Below are 14,033 nucleotides of genomic sequence, written 5' to 3'. Positions count from 1 at the left end.
GTAGACTCTAGAAAAGAATTGTTAGAAAAGTTTATCGTACAAAACGTCTTAACGTATGAAAGCGTATGTTAAGGCAAGTTCGCATGTTATAACCCCAGAAAAGAAAGGCAAGTTCGCATGTTATAACCCCAGAAAGGAAATTTCGTATGTTGAAAAAAAAAACCAAAGATCGCATGTTAAAAAAAAATCGCATGTTAAAAAAGATAATTTCGCATGTTGAAAAAAAAATCACATATTGCTTAAAAAACCAAAATTTTATTGAAAATATAGGAGAAAAATTTACATCGAAATAGTTGGTAAACGGGCAACAAGCTGCGCCGCTACCCTTTTTTGAATAGCAAAACTAAGCCTTTTAAAAACTACGTTCATAGATCTCGGGGTCATAACATTACTATGCATGACCCTTTGAACTCGACTAAGTAGGTCCACAGCCTCTGGCGCCAGAAAACCAAAAGTATCAAAAGCAAATGGGATAAACACGTGTTGGTTGTCAAGGCACGCTTTCTCATGTTTGGTCACTTTACCTGAAGCAGCCTTTAAAGCAGCCTGACCCACCGTGAAAGCACTACCCCTAAACCAAAATCGCATGTTAATATTGCATCTCGTACGTATCGTACGTTAAGACAATTTATACAATAACCGCCTCTGAGTTGTATATGCATATTTCTTTCACACACCATATTCGTTTTTCTACCATTCATTTATTTCTTTATTAATAATCATAACCACCAATAATTTCTTATATTCCCTCCTTTCCTCCATATTCTTGCCATTTCTCATACCCAACATATCTTCTTCTTCTAAACATCGATCAATCTACACATCTTTTATTCAGATGGATTTTCATGGATTTGCCGAACATGCACTGGAACTACGCCTTAGTACAACATCATCGGTGGCCGAAAACACAACGAATCCCATCAAGAAGCCTAGCCCGAGTTCTGATCATTGTCTTGAACCATCTCTAACTTTGGCTCTTTCTGGTGATTCATGCGGTGGTTCGTCGTTCTCTATCGCTAGTGCGAAGAGGGAAAGAGAGGTTCCGAGTGAAGAATCGGAGAGAGGAGGAGAGAACACTAGTGGTGAAGAAGATGAAGATGGTGGTGTGAATGGTAAGAAGAAACTCAGGTTAACTAAAGCTCAATCTGGACTATTAGAGGAAGCCTTCAAACTTCACACAACTTTAAACCCTGTAAGGTTTTGTTTGTTTTTTTTTTTTTTTTTTTTATTATCATCCATTTTCTTAATGATAAATTTTGACTACTCAAAAAAATAGTCATGTCCATTTTGACTAGCAGCCTCTAAAAAAACTGACACCAGATATTTATGTGGCAAGTAAACTCCTAGCTCGAATACACTGAAATGGTAAATATAAAAAAAAAAAAAAAAAAAAAAAAAAAAAAAAAAAATTGTTCCTTTGACTAACCGACTCTTTGAAAACCAAAACAAGTTCAAAACCCTCCAAAACGTTTATGAATTCCAATGGAGACTCAAGTTCAATTCTCACTTTTGTCATATGGGGTGGATATAGGCAATGAATGATTTGAACTAGGCCTTGTGTAAGGTTGTCAGTTTGATTCTCTAGCCCAATATGGTTTCGTCCCACCATGTGTTACGCCAGAGAGTTATGCTCTTGTGGTGACACAACGACTATCAAGTGACAGCTGGCGGTATGGTTTCCCGGGGGAACACCCAAAAAAGCCAAACTTTGAAGCTAGCATGGACCCGGTTAAGACAACATAGTCTAGCCTGACCAGAGTGGGGTAATAGGGACTCTCCGATTTGTTGAATGCGATAACCTTATACATAAAGTTCACAATTAAAAAAAAAATAAATAAAAAGAATCGCTCCCTCTCCTCCATGTCTCCTCACTCGATCTACATCTCAAAAACAGCCAAATTTATTCATTGGGGATGCTCTTACACTTTCGTACTCGTATCAATTAGTTCACTTTAACCCTAACAATAATTGTTGTTTAATATTAGCAGAAACAAAAGCAAGAGCTTGCAAGGGACTTGAAGCTAAGGCCTAGACAAGTTGAAGTATGGTTCCAAAACAGGAGAGCAAGGTTTCATTTCCCTAAAATATACGTTACACCCTCCTTACAATTATTCTAACAAGATATGACAATAATTCATTGTGTCATTTTCTAAATTTATAAATTTTTTGCTACGTGTCTGTCAAAAGAATAATTCAATTGGAGGGTGTAACATTATCTCTTTCTTGATAACTTTTTGTTATCAATCAAATTACCATTGATAATTACCAAAAAAATAAAAGAAAACCTTTGTTTTTTTATTGTTAATATTGAAGAACAAAACTGAAGCAAACTGAGGTGGACTGTGAGTATTTAAAGAGATGCTGCAAGACATTAACCGATGAGAACCAAAGACTCCGGCAAGAGGTTCAAGAACTTAAAGCACAAAAAGTGTCACCAGCGTTGTACATGCAGCTGCCCACGACCACCCTCACCGTGTGTCCGTCGTGTGAACAGATCGGAGACACAAAGTCTGCCACAAGCAAAAACCCTTGTACTAAAAAACCATCTTTTTTAACCCCTTCACTAGTTCATCGGCAGCTTGTTGATAATTGATTTTATATGTGGATTATGTTGCATAAAATTTAAATCACTCATGCACAGCCCCACCCTTTTTTCAGAGTCATGGGCTTATCTAGTGGTGAAGAAATAATGAAACTGGAATATTGTAGAAAGATATCAGAATACCCACTCATATTTTTTTGTTTTTCTAAAGAATGTATTGTTATTTATTTTGTTGTGTAAATAATTTCCTGTTTATAGTATAACAAGAGAATATCTCATTTGGATTTGTCTTCAATCATTTGTTTAGATATAGTTCTTCTCAGGTTTTCAAAAGTGATAAGTAATTTTGATGGTGACTTGTTTGGTTTTGTATATTAGTTTATAGAGTATGTATGGATGTTAAAACGGCTTGTGTTGGTGGATAGTTGCTACTGAGGTATTGTGTGATAAGAGATTCCCAACTAAATTAAAGGGTAAATTTTAATAGAGTTGTAGTTAGACCAACCATGTTGTATGGGACAGACTATAGGGCCATCAGAAAGACACATGTGTGAAGGATGAGGTCATAGAGATGAGGATGTTGAGGTAGATATGTGGGCATCAGGAAGACATATGTGTGAAGGATGAGGTGACAGAGATGAGGATGTTAAGGTAGATATGTGGACACACAAGATTAGATTGTATCAGAAATGATAAGTAATTTAGATATAGTTCTTCTCAGGTTTTCAAAAGTGATAAGTAATTTTGATGGTGACTTGTTTGGTTTTGTATATTAGTTTATAGAGTATGTATGGATGTTAAAACGGCTTGTGTAGGTGGAGAGTTGGCACTGAGGTATTATGTGATAAGAGATTCCCAACTAAATTAAAGGGTAAATTTTAATAGTGTTGTAGTTAGACCAACCATGTTGTATGGGACAGACTATAGGGCCATCAGAAAGACACATGTGTGAAGGATGAGGTTATAGAGATGAGGATGTTGAGGTAGATATGTGGGCATCAGGAAGACACATGTGTGAAGGATGAGGTGACAGAGATGAGGATGTTGAGGTAGATATGTGGGTACACAAGATTAGATTGTATCAGAAATGAGCTTTTTAGAGAAAAACTAAAAGTGGCTGGTATATTCAATAAGATAAAAGAGAGGAGATCGAGATGATTTGGATATGTGAAGAGGACACATTTAACAGCGCCAAATAGAGTAGTGGAAACAATCATGGTGGAGGGGAGGAAGAGTAGAAGCAGACCCAAATTGACTTGGGATGAACAGATTAGGCAAGATTTGCTAGAGTGGCACATGTCGATATAGTCCAGGATATGAGTTCGTAAAGACGTATATATGATTAAGGTAAAAGACTTTTAGAGGATGGTATAATTATGTCCTCGCTTTGTCTTCGAGGTTTAGATTTTTCTACACTATACTTAGTTCTTTACATATGATTGCCTTCCTGTATTAATGTCTCTGTGTGGTCTCATGTGGTTTTTTTATATGTTCTGTTTCTCTATTTTAATCTTTTATCTATTATTATTATTATTATTATTATTATTATTATTATTATTATTATTATTATTATTATTATTATTATTATCACTATTATTACTATTATTACTATTATGATTATGATTATGATTATTATTATTATTATTATTATTATTATTATTATTATTATTATTATTATTATTATTAGAGTTAATTACTGTTTTCGTCCCTGTGATTTGTCAACAATCACTATTTCAGTCCATTAGTTTAAAAATTGCGATTTCAGTCCCTGTGGTTTCACTTTCGTAACCATTTCAGTCCCTGTACTTCACAGAATAAATGGATTGAAATGGTTACGAAAGTAAAACCACAGGGACTAAAATGGTTACGAAAGTGAAACCAGAGGGACTGAAATCACAATTTTTAAACTAATGGACTAAAATAATGATTTTTGAGAAACCACATGGACGAAAACATTAATTAACTCTTATTATTATTATTATTTGTTTTATTTTTTATTTTTCATTTTTCTAGATGCCTATTTGTATTTTTTTTAATCTGCTTATCTTGTATTATTATTATTACTAGAATTTTTACCCGTCGCGCGTTGCGGCGGCGTAATAACTTAAGGAATTCGATTCCGATTAATTGTTTTGAGAAGTCTTCTTCAGCGATCCTTAGTTATCCTGCTAAAACCTCACTATAAGCCAAAGACATACTATGGTACACTTTGTAATAATCAGAGCCACCAAACACACCAAATCAAACTGAAATTACATCACTCTTGTGTATGTAAATAGAGATGATAGGCAGTAACTATATAGTTCCATAAGAAAAACAATGTGGAACAAATAATCAAAGCAGTACCTCAGCACCTGAACATAACTACTACTATTAAAACCATTAACAACTCACATGCCCTTTATTCAATTATTTGCAACCATGTCCTCTCCCCTCTCCAATTTCCTGATATGAATACCATCCTTGACCGTTGCTAACGTGTCAACAATAATAATATATCATCTTCACTGAAATCTCTTCGAAGTGTCCCCATTAAAATATCGTTCTCAACCAGCTACTGAATCACTCTTTTCAAGGGTCGGGCTCCAAAGTTCGGGTCAAACCATCGTTTCTCGAGAACATCAAAAGCCTCTGTGGTGTCACGAAGATCGAACTTTTTTCTATCACATGATTCAACTGCAATACAATAACCATGTTAAGTAATATTCACATTTTATTATAGATGATTAAGCTATTGATGTCTAGATGGAGGAACTGTACCACCGCTACTGTGCTACAAATGCTTACTATAGATACTATATATTTAATTTTAATTTATGATATAGATTCTTGACCTAAAAAGAAAAAAATACAAAAGAATGTGTTCTTTAGAATAACCAAGTGTAGATTAGTTCGAAATTTGTGTACAATATCATAGATGATGGCTTAGTGTTCTAATGTTACTTACATGGAGTTTGATGGTGGTGATCATGGGTCAATAAGGAGTGAGCCGTTTGTCAAGAGGGTTGCAACCTCTGCTGATCCTAGACGTTTTGCTATGGGTCCATCTTTGCCTGGTTTTCATATGGGTCATCATCATAATGGATAACGTGACTTTTAAAGCTTTACTAACGACAACCCTTTTGTACAATCTAGGATAGGGCCCCTTTTAAGGCTTAAATTACCTTCAGGTTCTTGTAACGACTCTCACCACTTTCAATTGGGGGAATAAGAAAAATCGCTACATGTAACCTCTTAATATTGCTTCTATTTTCACTATATTCGCTACATTTGCTACTGTAAAAAAGATTTTAGTCAACAAAAACAGTTTGCAAATAATTTCAGTAGTAAATTAAGAATATAGAAAGCAAGTCGAAACGCCAACAATTAGTCAATTTAAATGCATCCTAAAGCAAGCTAGAACACCCAAAATTTGTTAGTTAATCTTTCCTTATTGAAACATTCAGACGATAATTGTAATAATATTGTTTTTGTAATCATAATATACAAGTGAACTATGTAAAAAATATTCAAAAATCAATGAAAACTCGTTTTGAGAGGTCATCCAACCCAACATCACCCATTTTAACCCTCATCCTCTTCGACCCGTCGCATAACCCAACTGACCCGCCCATCTTGCTACCTCTACCTTGATGAATATAAACAAAGAAAGAGCTTTAAATAAACACAATAAGAAATTGACCCAAGCTTACCTTTTTAAGAGGCCCCTTAGTTTCTTGGATAAGTGAACGTGCATTATTAACCCTCCCCCATATTTTCAGCTTCAAAGCTTGTGGCTTTTGTGGTTTAATATTTTTCTTTTCTTCCATGGATTTCACTACGCCCGATCCCTGAAAAGTTCAAAAATAGAAAGAGAGATACATGACTCCATGCCATCAAATTCAACTCAATTTACTCAACAAGAAAGCTCTTTTAGGTCAACTTTATACCAAATGGTGTCACGACATGTATCAACTTCAGATCTCAACATTTCAAATTTCAAAGAACTTACCATGGCAGTCAACGACTCATTGACTGGCTTTTCAGTCTTGATGTTTTTCATGTGATTCCTCAACTTGTTTGTTTGTTCGTTGATACAACTTGGGACGTTTTGGGATTCTAATGAACATTTCTCAATGTGTTTTAGCTGAGGCGTTGAGCAGAGCCGATCATGGACGCCTAGGAACCAATGCAGTTTGACTATAGAGAAGCAAGTATAAACAATCGCCACTAAAGTATTTGCTTGTATAAATCACGACAACCACAAACTTCACCCATTAGTTTTTTTTACCTATACAAAAACTACAAACATTATACAAAATTAACCCTTTCAAGTCAAATCTCTAAACTTCAGCTGTTCAGCATAACAGATTCTATACCAAATATAACAAAATCAACACCAATTTCAAAATAAAAAAAAAAACCCTGAAATCAATACATCAAATGGTCTCTTTTGTAAAACCTAGTGACTGCTGAAATGTGGAGTTCACTAAATGTATGCATACTACAGCACAACTCTAATATCACACAACATAATATCTATGGCAAACAAATCACAATAACAAACATAACTACAACTGTAATGTCACACCAAATATGTTACAATCATACATAAAAACTTCCCAAAAAAAATATATAATTCATCGATCAAGAATTCTTGTACCTTCCTAAACCTCTTCACCAGTAGCACGTTTACCGAACCAGGTTTACCGAACACCTGAGAGAACTTTCAGTCTAATCCCTCTGTAACCACCATACCCAAATCATCTTAGTTCAGATTCAATATATGAGGTTTCGGCTTTCTAGAGAGAAATATGAAAACGAAGATGGTATAGAGAGATAGAGATTACTTGTATGAAATTAGGGTTCGTGTACAGATCGGAAGCATGCAATATCCGATCTGGTATTCTGTTTGCCTAAAACCACGTTTGCTGAAGGCACCGAAGATCAAGATACGTGTCCCATTTGTTTCCAGTAACCTTAAAACACATATTAGGGAACAAATAATAAAGCATTCAAGAAGAATATGAGACCCTATTTGTGTATAGAAAGAAACATTCTTGCATCAGGTGTTTACCTTGCCACAGGTACTACATTTTGGTCTGTGTTCCAACCGCCGTAGGTCAAAACCTAGGTTGTGTTACAAAAATCTAGGCCGTTGTCATCGTTAGCTTAGGGTAAAACCCTAGCCGCTTTACTGTTTTGTAATGCTGAAGCAAACCTACACATGAAGATAAGTATAATCTAACATCGGAGTTTCAAGAACAAGTGGTAAAACTAATTTGAGCCATCAGAAACATACATATGTCTTGCCGTCGTCGTCAGAATAACCAGAGTTCGAACCTGTGCTATTGGAAAAATTCCCACTGTCCTTCGTTTGCGAAAGTCGTACCCATCGTTCTATCTGCCTTCCGTTTAATAGTTTTAGGTTTTGAAAGCACTGGAAAGACCTTCGCCGTCGTGCCGGAACACCTCCGACGTCGCCGGCTATCGCAGTTCCTCCGTACCCTTACCAACACCTCTATCACACACACACTCTCCCTCTCTCTCTCTCTTTATTATTTCAAATTGACCCAATAGATACATAAGGTTATAAAAGTGCAAGACACGTGTAGATTCAGAAGTGTATGACTCACCACAATTGTATCAGAGAAGCAGCTCATGGATTTATCTAAACCATCATACCACTTAGATTGCACATTGTACAAATAGCATTGCACCACAATGTTGAAAATTAATAGTATATAAATTATTATTATTATTATTATTATTATTATTATTATTATTATTATTATTATTATTACTATTACTATTATTATTATTATTTGTTTTATTTTTTATTTTTCATTTTTCTAGATGCTTATTTGTATTTTTTTTAATCTACTTATCTTGAAGTCAGAGTATCTTTGTAAGCAGTTTCTCTATTCCTAGATATAGAGGTAAGGTTTACTTATATCTTATCCTCTCTAGACCTTGCCAATAACTAGGGATGGCAAAAAAGCCCAAGTCCGACGGGTATAGCCGAAACGCGAAACATACGGGCCGGGTATACCTGAAGCCCAATGGGTATGGGTCGGGTACGGGCTTAAAAAAGGAAAAAATCGGGTACGGGTACGGATATGGTATTTAGTGATATCCGTCCGATACGCGGCCTTTTTACCCGATATTACCCAAAAGTATCATATTATAAATTTCCATATATATATAAACTTAGTACACGTACGTATTACCTTCTATATAGTCATATGTGGATATGTATTTGGCAGGTGCTTAGTGAACAAATAATTTATTTTTGAGCATGTATATTGGATATGGAAGCTATCACCCTTTATTATGTGGATGTTTATGCAATTAGGCGGTTCTGATACAATTACTTAATTAAGTAATCATTTTGATTTAGTTTGGTATATGTAGTCTGAATATGATATGTAAGTTATTAATCATATTTAATTTGTTATAGTCATTAAAATAGTAAATTATATAAACATCAAAGTAAAAATTGCACATTTCTCCCAACGGATATTTTTATGAAATTAACGGGTATACCTGATACCCGCGGGTATGCCCGATACCCGACGGGTAACGGACCGCGTATGGGACAAAAAATTACAACCGAATACGGACCTCGAATTACCAATACCTGGTCCAAGCCCGATCCATTGCCATTTCTGCCAATAACTTTGCTATTTGTGAAATTTTACTGGATACGTGGTTATTGTTATGCATGTTAAGGCATAGCTAAGTGTTGTGTATTGTGATAAAAGAACTCACAGAATTTTTTAATGTTATTTGTATTAGTTTTAACTTGTAAGATGTGAAGAGTGATATTTAAATAGTGAGATACACATGTTATAAGTAAGGAGATTGAAAGGAGGCTCGTGGTCACACATTATGAAATATATTCGCTATTAGACCATGTGTAGTGATAACATCATATAATCATGGGGGTTATGTGATAAATGGCAAGAGAGGTGTTATGAGGTGGTTATATTACTAAGTGGGGGGGGGGGGGGGGATATTCCACGGTCCTCCCAACCGCCGAGGTGATCCCACCTCGCAGACCGCCACCCAGCAAGCCTGAGTCTGGGGGTAAATCCGCTACCGTAGGGGCATTCGGAACGAGCAAGACTCGAACCCGCCACCTCCGGGTTAGAATGCGGGCTGGTGGCCATTGGGCTGACACCCAATGGTTGTTATATTACTAAGTGGTGTAGTGGTAACACCACATAACACCAAACATAATCATTACTGAATTATTAATTTTTTTAGAGTTTGTAGGATCGTTTTCACGACCAAACGAGTCGTTCAGAAGAGTTCTGAGTTAATTACTGTTTTCGTCCCTACGGTTTGTCAAAAATCACTATTTTAGTCCATTAGTTTAAAAATTGCGATTTCAGTCCCTGTGGTTTCACTTTGGTAACCATTTCAGTACACCTCATAATCATTTCAGTCCCTGTACTTAAAAGAAAAATGGATTGAAATGGTTACGAAAGTGAAACCACAGGGACTGAAATCGCAATTATTAAACTAATGGACTGAAATAGTGTTTTGTACATGTAAATGTAAATTCTCATTCAAATAGTTTAGAATAGGGATGAGCATATCGGTATCCGATACCGAACCTATACCGATACCGCCTAATACCGATCCCGAATTTCACCCAAACTAGATACCGATACCGATACCGAAACATGTCGGTTAGGTATCGGTACGGTACGGTATCGGTATTATACCGTATTTTGAGGGTCGGTATCGGTATAATACCGATACCGTACCGTACCGATACCGAAAACGCCAAAAAGTGGATACTGATCGGGATCAGGATCGGTACGGGATCAGTATGGGATCGGTATTCGGTGGCATATGCTCATCCCTAGTTTAGAAAGATGCTTAAGACTAGAGGGTATGGAGAGGCTCATCCCCAAGGGGATGGGCCGCCACGTCGGCTCCAGTAGGAAGGGCTTGAAGGGGATGGACGTAGGGGGTAGGGGATGAACCCCTTTAAATATATATATATATATATATATATATATATATATATATATATATATATATATATATATATATATATCTATATATATAGGGGAAGATTCGTTTGAGAAGAAAATTTAATTGAGAAGAAAATTTAATTGAGAAGAAAAAGAACAAAGGGTAATTTTGTAAAACATTAAATAGTTTTTTCACTTATCTCATTTATTATCATTTTTGACTAATTAATTAGTCATCAAAACTATTATCCTCCACACTAACTTTTTTTTCCTACACACATCAAAAGTTATCCTACATATTTCGAAATTCATCCTACACGTTGAAATTTATCCTACACAACTCGTAATTTATCCTACACAACTCGTAATTTATCCTACACTTTAAATTATTTTTTTTATTTTTTTGAAAAAATATATATTTTGAAGATAAGTTATAAAAAAATTTAATGTATTAGCTATTAAAGAGGAAGACTACAAATTAATGACCTATGTAGATTTACCAATGTACCCTTATAGTAAAATTAACTACTTATATTAAATGAAGTAAAATAAAGCATTCTTATTGGTTGAAATTTGTTCTTTTTTCTTCTTACAAAAAATTTCTTATCATTTGAACTCTCCACTATATATATATATATATATATATATATATATAGGCCGGTTTATCATACAAATAACCTAATCGTACATTATGTACGCTTCATCCACAACCATCGGATCATCTTTCTTAAACAGCGCGTTTTTCTATTAAATTTATCAACATAGGATTAATAAAAAAGAAACCGCCAAGGTTAAAATCGTCAAATTTAAGATCAAAACACCTGATAAACGGCAAACAAAACCTCAAAAATCATAATGTAAGATCCTAAATCAAAACCAAAAACGAAATTATAACAATTAATCAAAAATCGATCGATTCCTATTCACCAAATCGATCGATTCCTATTCACCAAATCGATCGATTCCTATTCACCAAATTCTTCTGAGAAAATGAACTTCTGATGAATTTAGAAATTCTGGATGGACTGACTATCGAAGAAGATGATGCAGAATGTCAAAACATGTGCGAAATCATCGACAATGCAAATGCGAATTCAGTAAAAAAAGAATTCTTTGAAATTTCATATAGTTTGCGAATTCATGACATGCATATGCGATTTCAGTAAAAAGTTAAGTATTCTATGAGATTTCATATAGTTTGCGAATTCATGATAATACACATGCGATTTCAAAACTTTTCAAAAAACTTTTCATATAGTGTGCGATTTCAGATATTTTACACATGCGATATCAGAAAACAGGATATTTATATGTTGGTTTCTTACAGTTTGCGAATTTCTTTCGAATCAAAGTGCGATTTTGAATAAGAACACTGCAAAAAAACTTTAAAAAATACTTTGTAATAAAAATGGAAAAAAAACAAAATACCAATCTTAAAAACTAAAAATAGTATTATTTTATATAAAAAACTTAATTTATTAACGATATGACTATAATTTGACATGTAATGATGAATTTTACAATAAATACTACTGAACTTTACCACCCTACCTATATAATAAATTTACTATATTAATATAAAAAACCTAGATATAACTACTTCCATATTAAGATAAATAATACGAAATAAAGACACACAACAAACAGACCAACAAAAAATGGCAACTGAAGAATCAGAAAAAATCAAAAACATTGCTATCAAAGAGCTATTGTCAACAAGGACGTTGACAGAAATAAGCACTAATGTCAGCTCTTCTCATCTGGTTCTTGATGTGTAAGGAAAAATTCTTGAACAAATCAAGAAAAATCAAGATGTATGGGAACAGCTACTTCAAGAACCACAATCAAGCTTCAAAGACAAAGCTTTGGATCACATAAAAGGGCAATCTCAAGCTGATGACTTAGCCTTCTCTTTCTTGACAGATACTCTGAATACTGTGAAGGAGAAGATGGAGTTCAGCTCTTCTGAACGAGACAAAATATTTGCTCCAAGTAACTAAAATCTCTTTTTAATCATTTTGTGGTTGTGGATGTGTTAGACAATAACTATTATTATATTTTGGGTACATGTTTTGAACACATATTATGTTTGCTCTTAATATTAAATCGCATGAATGATATAGCCATCATTGTCACATAACAAAAACAAGATAACTCACAAATCGCATGTAATAAAAAGTGAAATCGCATGTAAGAATGATTATAAACTGGAGATTATAAAATCGCATGTTTAAATACTATAATCGCATGAAAACTGATATAAACAGATGAATATAAAAATTGCATGTGTTTAGTATAATTCGCATGTGCATTTATAAAAACCTACTCATCCTCGTCATCTTCGGACACCTCTTCCCACTGATCTTCTTCTTCAGATACATCATCACTACTGTAATCTTCAAAGTCATCTTCCTCTTCGTCGTCTTCAACCTCGTTGTCTTTGTCTCTCCCACCATTTTCAATCTGGACACCCTTCATCTTCTTTTTTTCCCTGTTTACCTTGTTGTTTGGCTTTAAGCTCGCCCCAAGTCCGAATGTCATGACCTTTTTCATTGCATACGCTACATGTCCTTGACCTTTTCCCTTTGCGGCTGATCATTTGTTCCTTCTTAGATTTAATCCTTCTATGCGAGCCGCGGCCTTTATTTCTTATACCAGCCGGCACAAGAACAGTAGGGGGAGCATTAGTTACTGGTTGTTGATAACCAATCAACTTTGAAAATCGGTCAAATTTTGGATCAAGCTGCTTGGTTATGCGACTCTGATCAACTCTCTCTTTAAGCTGCATCATTTGATCCCTCACTAAGACAAGTTGATCAAGGTCGGAAATCAAATTACTAACCAAATACTCCCCTGTGTGAATGATTTCACGAGCAATCCGTTTAGCCTTGTTTTGCACATCCTTACCACCAATATTTAGATTGTACTTCACATTTAACTCTTTGGGCACCACATCCTTCGTCCATCTCTTCATAACATATTTGTTTGGAATTTCTTTAACACCAAACATCTTGAAAAGAAAATATATGTGTTTGCATAGCAGCCCATACTGCTCAAAACGCAAACAGCTACACTCTGCAGTTACATCATTTTCAAGATTCTTGAACCACACCTAGCAATAACCAAAAAAAATAATAATAAAATTTAAAATCGCATATATAAAAATAACAATTTCGCATGTCTAAACCATCATGTAAGTGAATAAAATTAAAATCGCAGGTGAATCATAACAATTTCGCATGTCTAAAAATAATGTAAATAAATAAACTAAAATCGCATGTGTGATGAAACAAATTCGCATCTCTAAAAAACATGTAAAATACCTCCAATAAACCATCTCCATGTGCTTTAAAGTCCTTCAACAATATTCTGATACGTGGACCTTCAACTTTGGTGCCCATCGGCAAACATTCGGAAATTGTTCCATGTATCTCTACTTGCTGATCAAAAAATATAGACCTGGTGTAGATCTTAGCAGCATCTTTTTCCAAGGTAGTTTGACTCCAATCAGCTGGCTCAGTACA

At 34.8% G+C, this 14,033-nt stretch overlaps 1 pseudogene; it reads left to right on the top strand.

The window, feature by feature from the left end:
• Positions 1 to 720: 720 nt before the first annotated feature.
• On the top strand, positions 721 to 2,837 carry LOC110869039 (annotated as a pseudogene).
• The last annotated feature ends 11,196 nt before the right edge of the window (positions 2,838 to 14,033 follow it).

The sequence above is a fragment of the Helianthus annuus genome, chromosome 7, assembly GCF_002127325.2.
Source record: "Helianthus annuus cultivar XRQ/B chromosome 7, HanXRQr2.0-SUNRISE, whole genome shotgun sequence".
NCBI lineage: Eukaryota > Viridiplantae > Streptophyta > Magnoliopsida > Asterales > Asteraceae > Helianthus > Helianthus annuus.
The sequence above is the reverse complement of the archived record's forward strand: the minus strand, read 5'-3'. Positions and strand labels throughout refer to the sequence as shown.